This window comes from Apteryx mantelli, chromosome 15 (genome assembly GCF_036417845.1).
Source record: "Apteryx mantelli isolate bAptMan1 chromosome 15, bAptMan1.hap1, whole genome shotgun sequence".
NCBI classification, from domain to species: Eukaryota; Metazoa; Chordata; class Aves; order Apterygiformes; family Apterygidae; genus Apteryx; species Apteryx mantelli.
In genome coordinates this window covers 7,201,773-7,226,704 of record NC_089992.1, presented here as the reverse complement: position 1 = coordinate 7,226,704, position 24,932 = coordinate 7,201,773, and the positions used below count along the sequence as shown (strand labels likewise).

General features: G+C 43.4%; 1 long non-coding RNA gene across 1 annotated transcript in view; it reads left to right on the top strand.

Annotated features, from left to right (window-relative positions):
* LOC106482523 (uncharacterized) overlaps positions 1-24,122 on the top strand; it is a 103,660-nt gene extending 79,538 nt beyond the window's left edge. Inside the window, exons 2-3 of the long non-coding RNA XR_001292174.2 lie at positions 23,559-23,676; positions 24,017-24,122. This is a non-coding gene — a long non-coding RNA (uncharacterized lncRNA). The remainder of the gene's footprint in view (positions 1-23,558; positions 23,677-24,016) is intronic.
* The last annotated feature ends 810 nt before the right edge of the window (positions 24,123-24,932 follow it).

The following is a 24,932-nucleotide window of genomic DNA, read 5'->3' as shown; positions in this document are numbered from 1 at the left end:
GCTTAGCATCCTCATGGGAAATACTTTGTGTCTCGCGCTGTCTGGCTCCAAGCTAGTATGGTTTCAATTCTGCCAGATCTAGGCCACCTTCAAATCTCATGCATACACCCTGCAAAACTCAGGAGAGCGACTGAAAAGTTCTGAGATGATTAAAAATAACACATCTGTCAGCTTGCAGTTTGCCTTCTGGCTTTGAAGGATGGAGAGAATGGTCTGATCACAAGTGAAAACCGCTTTTAGTTTACTGGTTGAGGTTGTTACCTAGGCGCTTACCTCCAGGAAGAAAGGCTTTGAGGTGGCCATCGAATCTGTGTGCGAGGTGGCAAGAGCACTTCCCAGGATTTAGCTCTGTGTCTGGTAAATTTGGAAGAGGAGAGTCCCAAGACCACATTAGCTGAGGAAAGAGACTGTGGGCCAGGACACAGTTACTTTTACCTGCCTACATGGCAGAAAGTGTGCAAAGCCCCTTGCCAGGCGATTTGCTCCGGACAAGGCTGTAATCCGCAAGGTTGCTGTAAGCAAAACAAGCCTCAGCAACTGTAAAAATCTCCCTTAGTGAAGGCAGAGCCTCTTGCCTGGTGTGCTGGACGTTGGGAGCAGTGTAGGAGGAAGGCCTCTGAAATGGGATTTGAAGGCCTTTTAGCAGACCAATGTTAAAAGAAATAAACTAAGTCTAAAGGTTATTTTAACGTTTAATTTTTTTTTTCCTGGTCAGGCAGCAGCAAACATATGGAATGGGGCTCAGGGGTCTCAACACTGCTTCCCTAAACCATGAAATCATAAAAAAACATATTGGAAGGGGCTTTGCAAGGTTATTTACTCCATCCCTCTGCTTGGAGGCAGGACGTTGAACCTGCCGCTAAAAATTGCCGATGATGATGATTCCATATCCTCCTCTGGCAATTTATTTTAGTGCTTTAACTAGCCTTGCAGGTCACATATTCACCCTGGTCTTAAATCACAGTGCTGTCGGTGGTGGACCCTTAGGAAGTGTTCTGCGCAGTAGGGGAGAGCACCGCGTAGCCTGGCGTGTTACTGCAAAATATTGCAGTCTGCGTGTGTCAGATGCGTATAAAGCAGTATCTCTGCCCAGAGCTGGGAGGAGAGTGGAGTAAGGAGCTGCGCGAGTGTGCCTGGCATATTGCAGGATGATTTCTTGACGTCTAATGGGTTCTAGTTTCTGTCGGTCTCCTTGCGAAAATCAGAGGGTATTTCTTTCTCTTCCCCTTCCCCCACCTCCTATTCTCCTTCTGAAACGCTAAAGCATCTGGCTGCCTCCAAGCAAGGACAAACTACAGACACCTGGCTGTTGATTTTGATTTTTTTTTTCTTTTTTTTTTTTTTTCCCCTCCAAGATCTGCAGCTGCATGACAGACGGATTCTGGAGGTTGTGAATGGCACCTTCTTTATATGGCTGTCATTCGATCAGAAACAGCCCCTGACACTTACCGTGTGATTTAAAGGGCCCTTACTCTGGGCCTGACCTGATTACCTCATGGTAAAGTGATGTGGGGCCATGACACCAAGGCATGATGTCATGGGCCTTGACATGTCACCAGAAGAAATACAAGCTTCCTGGTGCTGTAACCTTATTACAAGGTGAGTTTTGTTCCCCTGTATGCTGACTTAATGGTAGGTAGCGTGCTTATCCCCTTCCCTCCCTTCCCATCGAGGCCACCACCATCACCAGTTCTACTGGCAGCCTTGTCAAACGGATACCCAAAAAATGTGGGAGGTCTTCACGTGCCCCAGATGTAGGTACGTGAGATAACACGCTGGGTCTGCACGCACACCCCCTGCTCATCTAGCAGCTCCAGTGCAGTCTGGCACTGCTCCCAGAAGTCTAATTAGATTGAAGCTTGAAGTCTCTGGATATCGTCTCATACCTTTATTTGAAATGATTTATCATGCCGTCCGATATAATCCCTTTAGATAACTGTTAGGAGGCCTTGCTTAACATGCTGTACGCACCCCTGTCCAGCGCAGAAAATGTTCTTGGCAAAATGGAAACCAAAGGCCTGGAAACAGTCTATAAGACTCTTTCCCTGTCTCTTCCTGCACTTCAGATGTGCTTTCAATTGACAGCAGTCTGCGGGCCTTTTTCTCCCTGGAGAATACATGTCATTCTGTGTATTGACTCCCAATGGTTTTAAGAGTGGTGTTTTTTTTGTTTTTTATTTTTTTTAATATGCTGCATTGGAAATTGATGAAGTACTTTCCAAAATCCCCAGACCATTAGCAGACACGAGTAGCTGGCAATCGGACGCAGAAGAGACTAGCCAAGAGGCAAGTTTCCAGAGCCCTTCCCTCCAGGCGCAGGCACGTCGGGGCCACGGTGGTGCTGCTCCTTCCCTGCCCACCACGTGCCCCAGCCCCGGGGAGGCTCTGTGCTCTGACGGACTCTGCCCGCATGGGAAGCAGGAGGAAGACACAAGCTGCCTAGGTTGAGGTGAGATGAGGGAGACATTTTGCCTCAGGCTATCATTTTGGAGAAACTCTCCCCAGTTGCCTGCCAGATAGGTCCAGGGCAAAACGTTTCTCTTTTCTTGTTTTCAAGCCAGTGCTGTGACAGCAAGTGATGGTCTCGAGAGATGGTGTTCTCTTCTTTCCCATGTGCATCCCTGAAGATGTGCAGGCAGTGGCCCTGGCTGTACTCGCTGTGGTCCTGGCTGCTCAGGACCTGAATCTGGACCCGCTAGGGATTGCACTAATATTCTCAGGAATGCAAATGTCAAGGTACAAGGCAAGGAGAGTGCAACTGCATCTGGAGACACAACGGTCTCCTCTGATGCACAGAATGCCCCCGTAGAAGTTAAATTTCTTGTACCTTCCCTAGTGAGCAAAGCAGGATTTCTGCTGATCGTTTCACTGGGAAATCAGGATCTAAAATGAAAGGTGACAGAATATGCTGCCTAGGTCTATTACTGTCAGTTTGCTTGAGCTGGCAGATAATTCATGGCGAGTAATTTATATGGCACTTTTACTTATCCTGCCTTTATCTCATCTGTGGTCAATTTGTTGGAAGTCTTTCTAATTCAAGTTGTCTTTGTCAATCACGTGGTTTATTTCTGTTACCTCACTGGCTAAATGTACCTCGTATGAGCTATTAATGGTGTATAACTGTTAAGAAAATAGGAAGAATAATTCCTTTCAACTGGAAGTAATTTTTGCATTATTTAAGAAAAATGAAAGTCAGTTAAAAAAGAGATTTTTTTTTGGGACCAAATTAATGTTTGATTAATTTCTGAGGTTTTAAAAACCTCCTATATAAAACTGAAGTAAATGTAAAACCATATGCTGCTGAAAGCCAAAATTATTCTGTTCTCTGAATGTCAAAAGCAGGCATTGTTATTTCCACCCCCCCCCTTCCATTTTTCAATCAAAACAATTTCACATTAATCAGCCCAAACTTGTAAAATGTTTTGGATGACCTGTATCAGCAAAAACGAATATAGTCTGAAAAATATTTCCTAGCTCTATACCTGATGATAAAATTGAAAACCGTTTTCCTGTAGGGGTAGCAGCATTAGCCTTAAATGCCTTTGTTCCTGCCAGTGAGCTCATTTGCTGGAGTATTTGCAGAAAAGGAAATACAAAAGAGAGGTGAACAAAAGGAGAAATGGTTGAAAAATCTGAGTGAATTGTAATATCCCAGATGGCAAATGGAGGGCAAGAGAGAAAAGACAGATAACGGTGCCACCAAGCTAATGAGGGAATTTATTCAGCCTCTTGCCTGGTCTGGGAAAGAAACCGCTTTTGACGTTTCTTCTCCCTGGTAAAAGCTGATGAGTCGTAGGTGGGTAAATGAGAAATATAACAAAAATATATCTCTCTGTCCTTCTTGATCTCCTGTTGAATGTTGTCTCAGATGTACGAGTTTAGAGCAAGTCCTGCAAAGATTTGTCCCATGTCCTTGCTGCATGAGTGGCAGGTTTGGTTTCCAGGTGCCAACCTGTATCCTTGTGCCGCTGGCTCTGGACTCACTAGAGAGCGCGACGTGGCTCCTACAGGGCAAAGCTTCAAAACTGCTGTTAAGATTCACCTTATTAAAGTCACTGATGGTCTGATCGCCCAGGTTATCCATACCCCTCCAAGGTGAGGTTAGCATCTGAACCTCAAGAAAAATCTGGGCGAGGGCTTTATTTATTCTGATTTCCCTTCAGACTGATTCTGTCAAAATACCCTTCAGTAAGTAACCTGGAACCAGATTTTCTGCTCCTCATTCCGGCCATGCTAAATAATTTAACCTCTGAGGGAGTTTTACCTCGGCAAAGCTTGCAGGGGACCAGCGTGGCACAACCTAATTGCAATTATGTAGGCACTTCTGGTAGGAAGGAACGCTGTGCGTTTTCTTAACTGCAGTGTCCTCCCACCACCTGGTCCCACTGCTGCAGACAAAACTGTTCGACACGCACGTCTGTGCTTTTCATTCTGGGAACTGACTGTTTTCCTCTTTCCTTCCCCCCTCCCCTCCTTGCCTTCATTTCTTTTCCTGCTGAATGTCAGAGTATATTGAAGAAGCAGCATTTTTTTTTAATGCTCTTTGGCATAAATATTGTGCGGGGCACAGACAGCATGGGCTAAATCGATATTGGAGAGGTTGGGCAGCTGGGCCATTCACGCCTTGAATTTAATTTCACAGACTGATCTATAGAACTGAAGACAGGTTGCAAAAGACAAACAACCCTCTGTGCTCTGCTTCGTCGTTCCCTGGCCATCAGGGCAAGAAGGAAACCAAACTCACCGCGAGGTTGTTGGCTAGTTTCAGGCCCTGTATAAGCAGCGACGTTAGAAAAGCTGAAGACATAAAATTCAGATTCAGGCTTTAGACTTGGGACAGAGCAAGGAATGGGTTTGGATTTGGGTTCTGACTAGCCACAAATCTCAGCCCTAGATTCAACCACATAGTAGGTTTGGCAGTGTTTTGTATCATTTGTTTATTAGGACACAAGAAGTCACATTCATCTTCTCTTCTCTTCTCTTCTCTTCTCTTCTCTTCTCTTCTCTTCTCTTCTCTTCTCTTCTCTTCTCTTCTCTTCTCTTCTATCAGTTAAACCTCTGGGGGTGGGATTCACTACTTTTTCTCCTCCAGTAAGCTGACCACGGGGCAAACCAGTGCAGTACAATCATCTATGCCAGTAACTAAGCAGAGAATACAACCCAATAGCTGAAAATGCTTCTTCATGATAGAAAGGAGAAGGGAGGAAGCATAGGTGTGGACCCTATCCACTTTTTATCCGTGTCAATGGGAATCTTTGGCCTTGGTCTGTACAGCAGGCTCTTGCCACAAGTACTCACCCCAAAGGACAGACGCATTTGGAGCCTTATCTGAGTTCTTCAGTCACATTGCGTCTTCAAAAAGGGGTGAAAAATCTTAGCAGTGCAGGCTTCCTACTGAGATTTCTCATAGTCCTTGCTCCAGAAACACCGAGGCATGAGGAATTCTCCCTGCTACTTTCTATGGCCACTGCTGGTTCCAGCTAGAACGTGAAGAACAAAAGAACATGAAAAAGAATAAACAGGATTTGGGGGTAGCATGGCTGGCAGGTTTTGTTTTGCATATGTGCATGGAGGGAATGTCTGAATTGTTAAGCAACCTTAAACAAATCTTACTTAGAAGGTCTCAGAAATAGAGGGGTCTTTTCTTCTCTATGCATTTTTCACTTTTGACCTGTTTTCTACCAAAGAGGGCCCAAAATAAAATCCAATGACAAAACCATCCCAAAAAGCTGGGAGAGATTTGGACCATGATCCAAATTTCATATATCTCTACTTTTCTCATGAAGTGCTATTGGATTTATTTCTTTAGGAACAGCACTCCTGGGAGCCCTTCTCCTCTTCCCCTCGTGCCAAATGTTTTTTTGTTGTTGTTTTTCTTCCAAGTAGTAAATAATCTTTCAAATACTCTTTTAGCAATGGATTAAACACTGCAATGAGTGACAACCTTGTCTGAAGTTTCCTATGCCTGACTTTGATCTAGTAAGTCTGATAGGGGTATGGAATAGCCTAATTTTCCTTATTTCTTCCAGTATTCAATTCTACTTTCTAAATTTTCTTTTCTGAGTGATGTTGTCCAGTGATCATGGCAGTGAGCAAATGCCCACAGTGATATTTAGCAGTCTGCAGATATAACAGGAATTTTACCCTCTGTGTGCCAAGTCTTTCTAAGCATTTGTTTGCTTCCCTATTACATGGCTGGCATTTTGCATTAGGTTGGGAGTCAAGATTTTATTTTTCTACGTGGCTGTTGCTGTCAGTGCTCTGTGAGCATGATACAGTTCATGGGTACACACAACAGCTCTGAGTTAACTTATCATACAGCCTTGCCATGTCTTTCAACCAAATTTCCTCACCCATAAAGTTGCCCTTGACTAGTATAAAAATGCTGAAATATGGGATCCTGTGTTTTTTGTTTTTTTCCCTATTACTTCTCCAAGATAAGTTATGGTATGAGCAATTTATGTACATGGGGCAATAGGAAATGCAATAGGAATAGAAAGTTTTTCCCCTCCTGCAGTGAGATGTATCAACTGAGCTGCACGCAGAGAGGCTTTTGCTGTGGCTTGAGCTGGACCTGTCCACTGCCCACTTTCTTACACTTTACCACTATTGCTTTGGCATTTTCTTTTGAAAGGGAAAAAACATGGCTAGTGGTTTATGAACCAGATTTTAACAATCTGCACTGGCGACAAAGGAAAGCTTGCAAAATGGGGAAAAAGCTATATCCTATAAATACTCTTTTTCTCGCTACATTTTTATATGTGACAATATTAAATTTGTTGTGTCAGCACACATTTTTGCAGGAATGAGCATCGTAGGTCTCATTCTAGAGATCTGCAGGAGAGTCTAGGAAGTCTGGCCAGTGCACAGCTCTTGGTCTAAAAGGAAAAAAAAAAAACAAAAAACCCCACACACATTTCACTCAATGCCAATTTTTGTTTGAAATCAACTAATACAGTGTTTTCCTATTACAGCACTAAAAAACAGTATGAGAAACTATAAAAAATTGGAGTAGATGATATAGCAAAGTGAGGCTCATGGCTCTTCTTTCTCAGGCATGTCCTGGGTATACAACTAACAGCACTGCTTCACGATTCCTTCTGTCCTGAGTCCGTCCATCCGAAGTACCGAACTGCCTGTGTACAAGCAGCTAAACTGGCAGCAGGATGCTACAACCTCCCTTTTTAACAGGGTCTGCTTTGAGCTCTGTAGCCTCCATATTTTAGGATGCCACTAGCTGCTAGGCATTTCTTTGCAAACAAGGCAGATGGCTTTGGGAGCTGTGCTCCCAAGGCTGCCTTTTTAAGACACAGCTACAGTGACTGGCGCAAAATTCAGACTGAATCCCACTCCAGTCAAGCGTATGCCCCCATGGCCAGGAGCAGCTTCGTAACAGTTGCACAAACTGAAATGAGTCACAAGCTGTAAAAATAACATTCAGGCGGTGGCGAACTTGACAGTGTGCCCACCACAACGTGTCCTGGTGCCGATCAGATAGGTTTCACACCTTGTGGATACTCCTCCTTTATCGCTGCTGCCATCATTGCATCAATGCTGAAAGGGCAGAAAAGCATGAACAAACTGTTACACTTGGCCTGATAGACATCTCTCCTTTCATCCACTTCTCTGTAAACAGATTGAAGATAACAAGTGCAGCCATCTCAGATGGCTCTTTCCAAAGCAACAGGTTGCTCAGTAACTACTTGCACCTGCCCACTCACCCTCAACTGCAAAACATAATTGCATTTCAAGTCACCTCTTCCTTTTCCACCGTCCTTTAAGTATCAAAAGAGAATCATCTACCCTCTTGTTTACTGTTAGCAATAACCCTTAAGGAAGATGTTAAACACACTCACAGATACCAGTTGCCTTTTTTTAAGAACACATAAAACTGCTCTTTTGTTTCCAATATCTGTTTTATTTTAGGCTTTTTTGTTCAAGTCAAAGAGGAGTATAAGGCTTACAGTTCTGGTCTGACATTACCTGGCTCATCATTTTCCAAGTGATGCAGCCCACCACAGCCTTAGCTTGCCTGTGCGTCAGTGGCCGATGAAGCAATGGCTATTTGTCCTTCAGATCCCACCTCCGAGTCATCTTCTGCCGTGATTTACAGCATGCTACTACTACTATGGTTGCACTTAGATGTGTGGCAGATTGTGACTCTTGCTGCCCGTCAGTTTATTACTCTTCTGAATTTTGCAAACAGCAGATCTATGATGAAGTGCCTTCATCTGTTGTTACATCGTCCTTCATTTCTCCCGCCTCTGTTGTCTGACACAGGGATGCCTTTCTCAGTGTGTCTATAGAGTGTCTGCAGATATTTTATCAAGATGTCTTAATAAATAAGACATAAAGAATATAATATTTTATTGGTAGTGCTGATGGCTGAAATTGTCTGAGGATATAAATGAATGATCTTTGCCTAATTTAAAGCATCTTGAACTTTGTTCAGCGGCTGAGGAAGGGGATGGTTGTATTCAGCCTACATCGGTCTTTCTAGTGATGGCACCTCAAAATGCTCCTGAATTAGTGCTGAGAATGCTGGAAATCTGCAGCTGAAGCAGAGGTTTGGTGGCTGATCTGTGACCCCCCAAATTCAGTAACAACATTCCCATTGCTTTCAGTGCAGTTGGAGCCAGCTCTTAATGTGCAGCAATTAATGATCCTCCTTGAACACTAGCTGTCCTACAAGCATCTTTAGACATGATTGGGATTTTGATTTATTCATCAAAATTCTTCCAGCAGCAAATAGAAGTGCATCCCCCTGTATCACACTAATATGCCTATACAATCACCCCTGCTGTTTAGATGAGGGGCTGATTTCCATGCCAGGAATCCTGCATTGTGCCAGATCCCTTTATTCTTCTTGGAACTTTGAAGATACATTGTGATGCTAATTAATTCCTTTCTCAACAAGAGGGTAATTGCAAGTATTGGAAGCAACTTCATCAGTGCAGGAAATGAAGGCACGTAGATGCTCTTTTGTTTTTTGTTTTTTTTTTTTGATTTCCCTTTTGAAGCAAAGACCATGAATTGATCTGACTCCTGGGTTCTTTCATTAACCCACAATGATACAGTCACATGATCAGATGCAGCTGGTTACAAACTGCCTCTTTCAAGCTTTGGGCTTATTTAGTTAGGTAAACTGTTACCTGTGACCTGTGCAGACGCTAATTTGAGGTAGTGAAACAACCTGGTCTCCAGGCAGGATGCTAGTTTGCCTTCTGCCTCTAGGCTGGAGTCCCATGACAGGAAGCAGAGTTATGCTGCAGCATGGCAGTTACTAATGTTCTTTTACTTCTGTTTAATTTTGTCCCACATTATCCTTACTAATGCGCATACCCAAATCTGTGCCTTTGAGTGACTGGTCAGCAAATCACAGTTGCATGCAGCTCTCTCTTCCCGTATGAAGATGACCATGCCTTCTCCCTTGCCCTGGCATAATGAGTTTGCAAACCAGAGAAGACCAGAATGGCCAAACTCTGGAACAGTGAAAAGGTCAAAGCACTTGAACATGATGCAGTGAATCGCTGCCAGGCCGCTGCGTTCTTTTGACAGTCCTAACAGTAAGAATAGCAAACGGCACGGCCCGTGCCTGCCGGGACAGAGGGCAGCAGGAATCGTCACATGCTGCAAATGGTAGTCTCGCCTCTCTTGCAGCCTCCGGGCACCAGCTTCCAACGTGGCATTAATCAGATTCCTCTGCTATAGGGCAGCTCCAGCAGCAAGCGGGGCGTCAGGGCCATGCAACACAGCCTGCTTGACGGGGCACTTGCTCAGAAAATGCTCTGGCTTGTGCAAACAGGGACGTGGGGAGGATCAGTCGTGTTTGCTGTGAAAGCTGGAAAGGGACCTCCGGCACGGCAGAAAACAATAGGTGTGTCATGGGTAAAGAGAGCTTTCAAATTCATCTGGGGTGCTGGAGGACCCCTACTGCTCAGAGGAAATACAAACTCAATAATCTCTCGGGGCACATTTTAAGCACAGGTGAGTGGTAGTTTAGAGCAGTCCCTCGTGAACCAGCCAGGAGGACAACGTCAGGAGAGTCCCCTCCAAACAGCATGACCCTCACCACGAAGAGGGGGCTGCTGCCTCCTGCCACGTGAGCTATACCTGAGAGGGGAGGTTAAAAATCCTCACGCTCCCCTCCCCTGCAAATTCATCCGATGCCCTGGACGGTGCCACTTACTGGGATTTTCCTAGTGAGACAGAAGCAATGTTTGTTAGTGAAAGGTTTTTCTCAATAGGAACTTTGTGGCTATGGGATGGGTGGATTTGGACCTTTGTGGTTCTTCTGGGTATCTTGGGGGAAGACAGTAGGACGGCTGGGACATCAACTTTCTGTTCTTTATGGAACCTCTCTTGAGACTCCCTTGACCTTTTAGATGCCTGATTTATATAATCCTCTCAGAGGATAGACTAAAGGGGGGATATTATCAGCCAATTAAAAGGTTCCCTCCTGAGGAGGGTGGAAAATAGCATACAGATGATCTATTTTTCATACAACATCAATTACCATTCTGTTGCCAGATGTTGTACTGAGGAAGATATGTGCTGCAATGTGCTGTGTGGAGCTGCCTTTCCCAGACAGAACCTCTGGGAAGAGAAACTCTGGGGCAGATTCCTAAAGCCATAAGGGTATTAATTAAATACTTGATGGGTGTAAAATGCACCTTTCTGACAAAAAGCAGCCAGCCATCAAATATGCATTGGTTATATCCCCATTTGCTCCTAGCAGCTCTTTGCCAGCTGATATTTGGGTCTAAAAAAATAAGTAAATAAAAATTCAAGCTAAGTTGATGTTATTTTTGTAGTTCTCTGGGAATCTCCCAGCTAATAGCCATTCTACACAATCTGTATGGTATTTACTCATGGTTTCATCTGCTCTCTCTCTTGTTTCTCTACTTCCAGCTGTTCTTTGCATGCAGTATGCTGCCAGTTATCTTCAAAAGAGAATGTGACAGTGTGTACTTATAAAGATATGCAATTCCACAGTATTTGCATTAGGGTTTTGGTCAGACATGTCATATGGAAAAGAAGATGCTACAAATGGGAAACAGTTGCTGAAGACTCCAGGGTGTTAAATATAATATTCTGGAGAACATCCTGTGAAGAGAGAGAATGTTGCTTTTCACAGATGAACCTGACTACTTCTAAGATTTCTGGATAACTTGAGTCCAGAGAAATTTTTGTACATGGAGTTTTCTACTGTAGCATGGGGAGACTGTTGATCCATGAATGTCGGTTTGTGGAGGATGGTGTGGAAGCTGCTAAGGAATATTTAATTTAATGCTTGTGGAAAGTTCTGGATTGGAGAATCTTACATAAGGGAAACGTAGCTGATATACTAATAGAGCCAGCTTGGAATAAGGGGTTGAGATGGGAGGAAAGCATGGGAGTCAACATGAGCTGAAGCCAGGACCTGAAGAAACCAAGGCTTTTTCAGAAGTGAAGGTCTAAAGAAGAAGCAGGGACAGAGGCCAGGATGAAAGTCAAAAAACCTGGAAGACAGGACAAGAAGAAAAGACAGAAAATGAGAAGTGAGGCAAGATGGGAGCAAGTCAAGTCTGAGAATGGTCACTGGGAGCTTGGTCTTAGGGCATAGCTGCAGGGAAACATCATGTCTAGCAGCTGCAGGTTTGATAATGGGATAAACCATCATGCAGGCTCAATGTCCATTCCTTAGCTTACTCCAAGCCTTGTTGGGCTTATTGGGGAATCAGTTTTCCTTAGGCTGTGGTAAAGACCTGTCCTTGCAGAGACTGCTATGTTGGAGGCTTGTCACTCTTCTGTCTATTGTTGGTTTTGAGAGGCTTTGGGTCTCCTGCGGATCTCAGTCTCCCCAGTGAGCCTGCAGGCTGTCTCTATCCACCTCTTCTCTCTTCATCTTAGACTATCTTTGGGACAGGGGTCTTTTTTGCCCTGTCTTTGCGCAACACTTACCATAGCTCCTGCCCAACTGTGCTTCTGGTGTCAACTCCAGAAGATATTTTGCTACCATTCATTGTATGCCCTGATCTCATCGTACTGTGTGCGTGTGGGTTTTGACATCTCTGCGGCAGCTGCTACTCTAGTATGGCTCCATGTGCCATGCGGCGGCCATGCAGGAGGGGTAAGAACATTCCTTACGCTGTTTCATTTGCGGTCACATGCTGTACAGTATTCTGCATCCCAAACAGATCAGAGGCTGATGAGTTTGCAAAGCTGTGGCTGGACAGCTTCTCCAGCACAGATGCATCCTGTGAAATGAAAGCTCCCATTATGCTGCCCTTTTAGCATGCATCTGTCTTAACCGAATGGTGCTCATTAGTTCATGTCCGCTCACTCCTTGGCTAATCCATCAATGCCAGTCATGATGGATGTGCTTGGGAGGAAGGGCGGTGGAGCCTGGGAGCTGCTGAGTGTTCAAAATCCAGGTAGAACAAAAATATAACCTATCATTCAGTGACCTCAGTGGTGCCAATTCAGCAGCCATGGCTGCTTTAGAAAGCAGCACAACTTCAGTCCTGAATTTATCTTTCAAACTCAGCATGGTCCAATTTAAATGGATCAGCTAGACTGATACTTCCCAAAGTCGTTCTCCAGTATGGGATTCTTGCTGGACTCTGTTCCTATTTCATTTTAGTTGCTTATGAGCTTATTTTTGTGAGCCTATAGGCCACAGTGGTCCAAGGTAAAAGACCATCCTCTGATTGCTGACCTGGGACTTTTTCATTAAGGACTTTCTGCACAGTCCAGTCCAGTGCTGTCCTACAGATGCTAAAGCTAGTTTGAAGCAAGTCAGTACATCTACCATGCAGAGATCCCACCTCAGATCCTGAAAGCAGTGCAGCTGCACTAGTACAGCTTTTTGTGCAGATTATCTACCAGTGCTGGCTCTGAGCAGGGTCACTTTCCTCAGGCACAGCGTGGTGATGGCGTAGTTGAAGCATTTGGTGTTAGAGATAGTTAAAATACAATAGCACTCCCAGACCCCCGCACATCTCTCAGACTCTGAGGGGCTGAGCCCATCTCATTTCAAACCTTCCCTTCTAAGTCATACTCAGACAGAGAGGTTCAAAAATGCCGGATTTCTCAGCGGACCAACAAGTGAACACCTGTACACATTATGGGAGGGATCCCAACCCTGTAACACTGAACCTGTTGCTCCTGCTAGGTACCTCACACTCCCTTGTTCCTTCACACTGGAAGGAGACAACTCAGGCCATAAAATCCATCACTGTTTATTCGGAGGAATAAAGACTGACAAGCCAGATAGAGTCCCTCTTAGCCTTAGTTGTATCAGGTGGAAGGGATGTTGTGACAGCTGGAGAGACTGCAAACATCTATGTGTTGCCTGCATGTGTTGCTCCTAGTGGCAGTCTTTGTACATTAAAGCAGCACAGTGCTGACAGTTGTAACCTTTACAAAGAGTAAGCAATCACCACAAATGACCTGGAGGCAGACAAATAAAACTCATTTTGAGTCCCTGGTGTATTCCATCCAGGAATCTGTGCAGGAAAACCAAATGAGAAATCACAAGTCCTGTTTTATTGCCATGCTGCAGATGAGAATGCAGAGCTGACCTCTGATGAATCATTTTAGGGTGATGTAAGAGGAGCAGAGGTGTGTTTGATGATTTGGAGAGAGAGAAGCCAAGTGCAATTAAAGTGAGGGATACCTCATTTAGGATGCACATTGCACAGCACATGCAGTAGGTGGCAAATTAAAGAATATGTAATATTTTGTTGCAAAACAGCAAAATAACTTGCTTGCATTTAAAGCCTTGAGATTCTGTGTAGTCACATGTCTGTAAATTGCATCACACTGTAAACTGGGACATCACATTTCATTCCTTTACTGTATTCAGTTAATCTCTCCTTTGACTGATTCCTTTATAGCCACACTCATGCTTTCCATCTTGCTGTTTCATGTTAACTTTCAGGTCAGACATTTATCGGTTAATATTCACCACAGAGCTCTTTGGGCCCGTCTGCATCTTACTTGGGCATTGATTCGCCTTTGGAATATGCCTCAGGTTAGACAGCAGTGAAGTACCCTTCCAGAGCAAGGTCATGGGATTTGACCATTGTGATGGAGATCCAGCAGATGGAAGGAAAGGAGAGCAATTTCCTTATTTCAGCGGGAGGCTGAGCACTGGTCATACGTGGTTTGTGAGAAATTGTCTTGCAGGAGCAGTCATTTTATGAGCAACTCAGATGGTGTTTTCCTTTCCTTTGAGTTATTACTAGGAGGATAAGATTCTGAAAATAGTGAGGGTTCTGGCAGAATATTTATTGCCCTTTGCTCTGTTGTGCATGCCTGTACCCTCTGAATTGAGAATTTGCGAGATCTCATAAGTTCCAGAGTGTCAGAAGGTTTGGGGAAGAAATTCGTTTGGAGACCAAAGAGAGGAAGACAGGATGCAAAGGAGGTGGAAGGGAAACCTGAAATGATTTGAGTTTTTGAAGATTCCAGATGCTCTTGTGCTGAAATCATAAGAAGTAATCACTTAATGTCTGGGTAATTTGAAAAACAGATGACAAAGATGGTAGAAAACAGCTGTTCCAAAGAGTCCAACCAGGTTATTTCCCAGAGCAGGAGAAAAAGTAGTGCTGTCCACAGAAAGAAAAAAAAAAAAGATTTAACTTCTCATGTTCTTGTGAACCCCTGTTGCCCTGTAATAATACTTGCAGATTTGAAGGCCTCCATTTTCCAACACAAGACCTGGTCTATTCACTGCAAAGGTTTGACTTTTATCCGAAAGCGGCGCAACATATTTTCAATACTTTATCTTGATGTTCAAGTAATGTCTCATTATTTTCCCTCTTCACTTTCCAAGCCTGGTTTATAAAGTTCTCAGTATGTTCCTAGTAATTTGAGCTTGGAAATTTCCTCATTTTTAATTAATGAATGTTTTCTGAAATCAGCTGTTATTGTCACTAGAGCCGTTCAGATATCTTCAACTGATAGCTATCCTGTTCTTACAAAAAAGCCTAATTTGTTTTTTCTGCATAGTTTTTAAATCTTTTTTCAGGACACAAACCTGGGTATGTCCAAAACGGTTTATGACAAAAAGCTAATACCATAGGACTCCACCTTGTTTACTTCATCACTGCTGGCCCATTTTAAGTGAGAATGATAGAGAAATGCCTCTTTGCTCCAAAACCACTTTAGCCAATCTACAGTCATCACGTTAAGACGCTGTGCCGATGATGGAGAAGCTGCGATCGCGTTGCTTTTGGACTGCTAAGATGTGGTTATAAATGTGTCCGCTTCAACAGCTGCTCTTCAAGCTACGCCTGGTGAATATTTTTAAGGAGCAATTGTTCTGTCTTGCCTTACATGGGAGTTTTCAGATGTGAGGCAGTAAATTTGGAGCAGCAGCTGTGCCCAAATTCCTGAAAGATTCCTCTCTCCCGTTTCCCTTTCCCTCCCCCAAAAGTTTTGATTTTGAATCCCCCAGGGAGCTGAGGACCTTGAGACGGTTTGAGGACAAACACAGCTGAATAAGCCACTGTCATGAATGTCTCTGGGCAAGTTCTATCCCCTCTATTCTTTTCGCAAAGAACTGAGCTAATGCAGCGTTGGCAGGGAAAGCTCTATCTCTGCAGCTTAGCTCAGCTGGCCAAGGCTGCGGGACCAAACACTTCAGTACATCTTTGTGGACAGACCTTCTCTTTTTCTCTTAAGGAAACTGTTAAATGAAGAACCAATGAAACAAATCATAATAATCCTAAAAAAAATGGTAATAATTGTATTTCAAGCCTGTGCTAGGAAGCAAGAGGATTAATTACTGATTGTGTTTTGATTATTTTCTTGTTCCTCAGGACAAGATGGATCCTACTTGTTTCTAGTGATCTGCCACCAGGGACAGATTCCATTTCCCCTTCTCCCCCCTTTTTAATGCTTTCTGGAGCTCAGGGCAAGTGCAGACCGGTGCAGGCCAGAGGTGCAGTTTTCGCATTAATAGCCATGTCTCTCCTTCTCCATTTCCTTCCATCTCTCTTAACCACGCAAGCTTCACTTTACTGTATTTGGCATCTTTTGGCACCAGATCTACATTTCTCAACTTGTTTCATAGTATTTACTCATCAGCTTTCATCCCAGAAAACTTCCTAGAGTGGGAGAAATTAGGAGCATGCTGGGGTGTCTCCAAAGAGCTCTGTATTCTTTGCTACCTGCCTTCCTCAGCCAGCCCTCCCCACTGCTGAAATTTAACATCTTTACTCCTCAGGTCTGGGGTTTTGTTTCTCTTCTGCTTTGTTTGCAGTATAAATCATGATGGATCCCAGTAAATTCAGTGGAAATCATGAGTGAAAAATTGGTATGGGAGAGAACAGAATCAAGTCCTTTTATTGTTTAACGTATAGCATTCCTAGCGGGTAAATATCTTGTAGTACCACTGTGGAAGAGCAAATATATGAAAAACTACTTAGTACCAATAACGATACTAATGTAGTTAAAGCATTAATCTTGCTGCAGCTGTTGTCTAACCGGTCACAGGACTTAAGGTGGTTCCCTATACCTCCTCAGGCATAAACAGTGTGTGTGTTTCTGGGTCTGTTTCATACGATCTTAAGAGGAGGAAACTGGATCCGGGGCATTTTTCATTTAGATATACAGAAAGACATTTGCTTCCTCCCCAAGATTCTTGTAGCCTGCTCTCATCTGCACAGTATCTGTCAGAGCTTGGACAAACCCAGGGCTGGAGGCTAGAAAGAGCAGGTGGTGGGAGCTGCTGGGGACACTGAGCTGTAGGATTTTGGCGGGATGCTTGCAGAAAATGGGAAAAAGTCCCATGTGAAGCAACCACTAGTTTCTTACAGAGTGCTTGAATGTTGCTGGGAGCAGCAACAGATGTGTCACTTTGAACTGCTACCTTCAGTCCTTCACGTTTTTTTTTCCAGGATCCTTCTTTTGGGCTTATCCCCAGCAATCAGTATCTTCCTCATGCTTAACTTTTGCAGCTTTCACAGCCTGATGCTTTAGGATCAGGCTAAATTCCATCTCAGCTTTAATTAAAAACAATTTAAAAGGGGAGTAAGGACCAGTTTCTTGATTGCATGGTATCCAGGAAAATTTGAAAAGTTGAACACAAGGGATCTCAGCAATTGAAAGCTCTCCTGTTTTTTAAGGTGACATCAAGATTTTGGGGATGGCAGTAAGGAGTGGGCAACAAAGCCAGGTGCGGGAGTGAGAAGACAGTCTAGAATTGCAATCTCTGAATGCTGAGGAGGGAGAATGGCCCCTTTATAACATTGTCAGCTTTCTCCCTGACAGAGGATGCGGTGCGTCTGAGGCAGGGTGTGCATGGCACACAGATATTATAATTGTCTTTATTGAGTGAAATTGAAACCCAAGTTTACTAGCTGGCTGAGTGCCATCTGGCGGCTAGATGCCCTGTGTCAGCGGCATGGGATGGTTCTTTCTTTTAGTCATGCTCTGAATATTCAATATACTGTGAGCTGAGCTGGAAACAGGCCAGAGCCCACCAAGATAGAGTAATGTCATCCTTTGACAGAAGGTCAGATGGTGTGGAGGTGGAGTGAGGGAGGAGGACATGGTGGGGGACACCAGCCACCCAGGGTTGGAAGGAGCGGAGGATTTGCAGTGTATCTGACGAAGGTTTCTGCTGTTTGCAGCTGGTGAGAGGTGTGATGTGAACTCTCTGTGTGATGGCCTTGCAACAGCAAGACCCTGATAGTTGTGCAGAAGTGGTAGTGGAGGATACACTGAGGCAGTGGGGAACCCAGCAGGCATCCACATGCTGCTGCATCAGTGCTGGGACCTGTTGTCTTAGGATCTTCCCTCTGCACCAGAGAACTGAGCTTACGGTCTCAGCAGAGTCTCTTCTAGATGTTACAGTGCAGAGCCAAGGCATTCTGAGACCTCATCCTGCGCATATGCTCTGCCTTACCTTTGCAGTCTGCTAGCTTTTGTGGTATTGTGCCTCTGCATTAAACCCTGTGGTGTAGATACAGTTTCTGTAAACAACCTCTTAATAAACAGGTTAGACTTTGTGACTGGTATCATTCCACCTATGATTATCCATCATGCTGCATTCTAAAAGCTCCATTCAACTTCTTATATGATTAAAAAGCTTGCTGATATCCTGGTGTCCCCCTGCTCCAAGCTCCAGGACCCCAAATCCTGGCATGGAGGTTCCTATACTTCTGGGGGATACCACAGAACACGATTACAGACCACAGACAGCATCTAAAGTGGCCAGTAGATTCAAGTTACCTGATGTCCCTTGGCAGATATGGCCTTTGGTCAAAGCTACACATGCCTTTTAGCTAGGAACGCAAAGCCAGCATTTCAGCATGGTAGCAACATTTTTTCTCTCTGGATAGAAAACTATTTCACTAAGGATGAAGGCTGAGGTTGTATCATTGCAAGCGTTCAGGTTAGTGTGTCGTTAAGGTAGACCTTCCTTCAACTGAAGGTCGTTGTCTACCAGCAGACACATTGCAAATGAGTGTTCTCTGAAACAAAACAGCCAAAGCCTCCAGTTTTACCCAAGAAATGTCAGTTGTTCCTTTGATGCAGCTGAAGTTAGATGTTCAGAGCAATTGCTGTCATCATCTTAATTACAGTCTCAGCTCTGCCTTGGTCATTGATGTGGGACCAGATGAGTACAGCAGGGTTCTGCAAACATGATCTGAAACACTGCAGTTGACTGTCATTTCGTTGCTGTGCTGGGAGCCTTCGCTTTAGCATTCTATATCTTTATTTGCACGAAGTCTTGGCCAGATGCCTGGCACCATGCCTGCAGACTGGTCCTATTTCTATTTGTTGATAGATTTCTCTTATATCTGATATCTTGATTAACATACATTGATTTCTCTTGTTTCTGCTGGGTAGAAAGGATACTCTTAACAGTAGCCTAGGAACTGGTTTCTCTGGGAAGGATTACTGCATTACATTTTAAGCCCTCAGTGTGTACAGCTATGAACCAGCCCTAAACACAACCTATATTTTCAGGACTTGCTTTTCCCTGCCACTTAGTGGCTTTAAATGGCAAAATGTTTTTGCAAGGACAAATTGCTTTGCAGGTACCGTGCTGAGTTTCTGGAAAGGTTCCAAATGCACAGAGGGATTCAGAATGACTCTCTGAATCCCCATCAACAGGGTGAGATGACCCCAAGCACTTACTTTCCACATATGAAAATTAAAGGAATGTGAAATATTGACAACAAATTGCAGTGCTGTTTCAAATTCAAGGCAGTCATGTTACCGAGTAGCATGGAGACTGGTTCACAACACCTCAGATCTCCCAGGACTAGACCCTGAGCAGTTTTTGTTTTAGACGCAGCAAAATTAAGACCATTTTTCAATATGGATGGGCCATTTCTGAGTAGAAGATGGCTAGAAATAGGACCATTCTCCAGCAGATATCATCTTCTGTGTTAATATGATGAGCTTTTGAATAAATCTATGGTGTTGCATCAAGACAAACTATTAGATTTTTGAACTGAAGAATACCTTATATTACAGGGTGCTTGGATCTTTGTCTACCCCAACCTCTTTTTCCAGTTACCATCTCCAAAGCCTTTCACTTATGAAGATGTAGAGGATACTTGCAGTGGCACAATTTTCCCTCTTTTTCTTAGCAGTAGAAATTCTGTATTCATTCTCCAGTTGCTGATATCTGGGCATATCTGGTGAGGCTCTGGATGCTAGATGTTCCCCACTGGAAAGAATAATAGAGCACTCAGCTGTGCATTTTCCTTCCCTCTTCTCACACCAGCTACCTTTCCGTAACTTCCCTAGGGCTCCCAGTAGTGGAGTCCTTAAGCTTTTTAACCCTTTTCTCTCCAAAAGTGGTGGGGAATCTAATTCACTATAGGTGGGTTCAACATGAATGTTATTTATTGGAATCAGCAGCTCTATACTGTTAGGCAAGAAGTTGCTTTTCAAGGCTCTGGGTGGCTCTAAACATTATTAAACATGGTCATTAGAACATGCTTTTCCAAACATTGAATGACTGTGAACATTAAATATTTTGTTTTAATAAGTGCTTGCTTTTTCAGCTGCTGAGTGGCCTTAATCTTTTTTTTTTTTTTTCCCTCATTAAAAAATGTTGATTTTCCAGCTCATGAGCCACTGAAAATACTGTTCTGTTTCTTTCTGGCATTTTTCTTTTTTCTTTTTTTTTTTTAATTCTCTGATCAGTTTATTTTTATTGAAAAAGCAGTGAGGATATTGGAGCCCCTAGCTAAAATAACTTGTTTTCAGCTACTAGGACAAGTGTAGGGCAATGCTTAGGATAACATAAAATCAAACCTTGCTTGTGTGAACAAGTTCCATTGAGATAAGAACATGCAAACTATCCAAACATCAGCAGATTGTCCTCTCTCTGTGCTCTGGAAGGACTAATGAATCACAGTGCTGCATGCCAATTTTGCCATTTGCCATTCAAGCACATCCTGTTGTGTCATCTGTATAGTTTCATCAGGCAAAGATATGAAGCAATCCTAGGGTCAGAAATGAAGCATGTATGTTTTGGATTCAGAATGAAGATGAGAAGTTTGACTTAAATTTCATTTCCCTTAATTTTTCTATAAGAGAGACCATGTTACATAGTAAGAAAAGTAATTAGGAAGAAAGGTCTTATGCTAAAGCGTTAGACTTGGAAGAGCTACTTCTGCTGCTGTGGGCTCATTGAATCACCATGAGAAAGTCATTTATGTCACAACTCTGTTGCCTAAGCATAGACTTCACAAACTATTTGGGATACCCAGTCTGGCCTCTAGCTGCCATTCCAGGAGAGAATAGATCTCTTGTAGGTCCTGCATTGTATCTGCTAGTTCCATGAGCCCTAGAATAGTATGTATCAAGTGGCATCAGATGTCTCTGTTTAGATAAATGGATTTTGATCTTAGTCTCTCTTCCTAGTTTTCCTATCTGTAATAGCATCCTGCCAGGAATCTGCTGAAGACTGTCTGCCCCTTGTTATGTGTGGTACCATTCCTGCTCCAGTGGGTCTTTGTTGGTCTTTGGGGTCACTGTAATGGAGGAGCAGACGTTGACAACATGGAAGGTGGACAGTAGTTGACAAGAAGTGGCCAGTGTCTTGCTCCACTGGGATGTTCTGCATAGCAAGTCACAAAGTGGCAGCTTCCCCCTGTGGCTGGGGCATTTCTGCAGCTTCTAAATCACCCATTTGGAATACGCTGTGCATCAGCCTGGAAGGGAGTCAAACCGTTTTATGAAAGCTGCAATTAGTGGCTTCCCACAAATAGCATCTAGCACTGACAAGTGGCTGCTCCGTAATGCTGTTTATGGGCTTGTTTCACGTAATGGAATTTCATTGCTTTTCAGGTGCTCTCGCCACAGGAAGCACATATATTTTTTCAGCTCTGTGATTTTTTTTCCACTAAATTGCACAAATCATTATATCTGGGCAAGTACATTGGAAGCATTTTGCTCTGCATTTATTTTGCAGCCCAAGTCCTTCATGAAAGGACAAATAAATATGTTCATCTAGGCAAACAACCCAGGAGAGAAAGTGGAGAGAGAATAGAGATAGTGGGGAAACAAACTTGGTCTTCACCTGCAATAGGTTAGCATATCTGTGCTGATTGGTATTGGCTGACAAGCGGATCCAAAATGTCCCCCTTTCTCCATCCACACCTTTGGCAACTCCTAGCAGCCACTACCTGAAGCCATTTCTGGGCCTCCCAGAAATGTGTGTGACTTCCTTTGGAGACCAGACTGTTAAGTGATGTGGGACGGTTTCCTGACTCTTCTCCTGCACAGTTAAATACAGTCACTGTCTTTGTGGGAATTGAGCAAATCAAGCTGAGAATTCAAATGGTCTCTTTAACTGTAGTAGATGATTATACTGTGTTGAATGTGGGAATCACAGAAGGTAAGAGCTAGTAATGTTGTTTCTGGTTGGCCCATGTAGTTTAATGGTTTTCCTTGGATGATGCACAGAATTCAGCAATGCATAGGACCTCTACGTGTGATCCATGCTTACTAGAGTCCTGCTGGGCTGGCTGCCTTGGTATTTCATCCCACCTGAAAAAGCAGTGAAGAGAAAGTCTATGAGACAAGACCACTTGCACTGATCATGTTAGGTCATGATTAGGTGTAAAGAACACTTGTAAGGCAAGCTGAGTACCATATGTGCATAGTGTCCTCTTTTGTGCATGACTAGTGCTGAAATCATAAGCCTCAAAGGGAAAAGAAGGCCATGAACCCAAGACAGGTGCATCAAAGGCAATGTAGTCACTCCAAGGGGAGAACTTGGAATGGAGGTTGCAGAAAACTAGGGCTCCTAATAGAATAATCTAGGTTATGCTATCACACAGCACTGAAACAATACAGGACTAATTAGCTCAAATATTTGCTGACAATGTGGGTTTTGTGGAGAGGGGGGCATGGGCTTTCATAAAACTTAATTAACCCATAGAGTAAATCAGTTTCATTCATTGCCATAACAGAGCCAGTCATGATAGGCTTACTGTTTGCTCATTTGGAAAATGATTAGGATTCCCATTTAGACTTAATTACAGAGCAAAGGTTGACAATTATCATCTTTGTGGAAGCACTGGATGCCACAGTATCTCAGTTGAACATGTGCCTATAATTATACACTTCATTTTCTTAGCAGAAAATGTAACCCACTTATTACCTGGATTTCATGCCTGTAATTAGAGATAATAGTAATAAAAAAATGAAGAAGTGGGCTGGTACTGAATTATTTTGGATCTTTCCATAGCAAATTACTTTGTGCAACTGTTTATCACAAATTAAAGTTTTGGTTTGTACTTCATACTCTTCATGGAAGGAAATTCATAGACATACAGGTGAATCAAACCAGCCAAATAGCTCATACTTTGACACTGCTAAGAACACCACTACCTCATATTGTTTTGGGTGCATGAACCCTTCCTCATTCCTCCCTGAAGTTTCTCATGTTACATGGACCTGTAGTTATCACCCAAGTCATTGTAGAAACAAGCTGTTGAGAGAAACTTGGTCAGTCACTTTGGAAAATCACAGCCTGATCTGAACCAGAACAGAACAAACTTAGCTGATTGATCAGAAAAACCTGCATTAATATTAAAGTCTGCAAGAAGTGCTTGACTATAATCATGTTTAAAATAATAGCAAAACAAAAATGATAAGCAGGTTGAGATTCCTCCCATTCGTCAGCTTAGATCCCTCCAGGAGACACTTTCAACTGCTTGCATCCAGTGGGTGCACCATGAGTGTTTCAGCTCAGATAAGAGAAAAAGAAAATTCAAAGCCTTTTACAGATATTAACTACAGATAAGGCAGGAGGTAAGATGAGGATCTGTGAAACCCAGTCTTGCTTCAGTCAGATTCATCATTGTCCATGGGCCTCTGTTTATCCCACAGGTTGGTAAAGAAGCTGTAGGAGAATTCTTCCTTTGTGGAGAATAGCAAAGGATCAAGGGTATGCCGGGCACCAAGCAGGCATCGCAGCCTCGCAACAAAGTTAAATTGGCCATTTCCCTTAGTTTCAATTGCATTTAGTTCAAAGCCAGAGCGAGCAAGATGGCAGAACGCAAGACTGATCTTCTTCTGTTTGCTTCATATAGGATGTGCCTGAACTTAGAATAATACCTGCACCTCACAGGGAAAATGGCACAAGTGACTTTGGGATGTGGACATCACCTTTTCCTTGAGCAGCATTTTGACTAACTACCAACTGAAACGGTGAGTTTGCCTCACTTATATATCCTTTTTATTCTGTGTGATCTCTGAAGAAATGCAGCATTCAGTATTTTTTTCTACCATTTTTGCCCTACTCCTTTTGAAAAACACCATTTTCTTCCTGAAATGAGGACTGCACTGTTAGATGAAAAAAATAAATGCAACTTTATCAGGCTAAATCATCTCTGTGCACCAAAATCAGCAAATAGAATGAGCAGAACTTCAGGGAATGCATTTTCACAACTGATTGATGCTGTAAGGTAGCTGGGAGACTGGAGGCAAAAAGGTGTTTTTGTTGGTCCTCCAGAAATAATAACTTTTGTTTTCGTTGTTTTCTTCATAGGTGTAGATAAAGGGGAAGAAAGTGAAGTCTGAAGCATTGACTGACGTATTCTTTTGGAAGTTTACTGTTCAGATGCTTTTAATATTACTTGAATCATACGCATTTCACGGGGATAATAAAAACAGTGATGGAAGTAATAAAACATGAAAAATAAATCCTTACATTGTTTGAGTTGCTTATAATGCTGAGGGCCTTTGCTTTTAGTTAGTTTCTTAAATCTTATCCACTGGAGCTTTATTTAGGCATCGGTACCATTGAGCGTACATGATATTATTGTGTTGTTTTGGGGAAGCTGAGGGGGCTGGTTCTCTTTCTTTGGTTCCTTGGCTCCCAGCTGCCTGGCAGCAAGAAGCTCTGTCAGATGTCTACAGAGAATCCTGCTCTTCTCCAGTTTTAAAAGCAAGCCGGAGCCCTGCAATGCCAGAAACTGTTTGGTGTGACAGCAGAAGGACTTCCACGTTTCCTTTCGGTTGGGAGCTCAGAGCTGGAACTTCTTAATTGCTCCTGACAAGCTGGAACAGGTCAGCCGTGCCCCAGTCGCAGTTTTCGGTGCAGGATGAATGAGCTTTCCTTTGAACCGCTGAACTACAGATTCCCCTCCTGGCCAAGCAGCCGTGGCGGGTGGGACGAGATGGAGAAGAAAGAGTTGCTCAGCGAATAAAATACTGGTAGGTGTGTGTGTGTAGGTGGTGGGAGCAGCTGACTTGCCAAACCCACTTGGATTCTCTCCACAGAGCCCAGCACAGCTGGGAAATCTGGCAGGGTTTGATGGCCTGGTACCTGGAAAAGCTCATTTGGAATGCTTGGTATCTCAAAGTACCCCACAATTAAGTGATTAGTTGTGATGATTGGAGGTTCAAAGACATAACGCTGTATTGAGAAATATTCCGACTTGTCTTAAAAGTAAGGATAATAA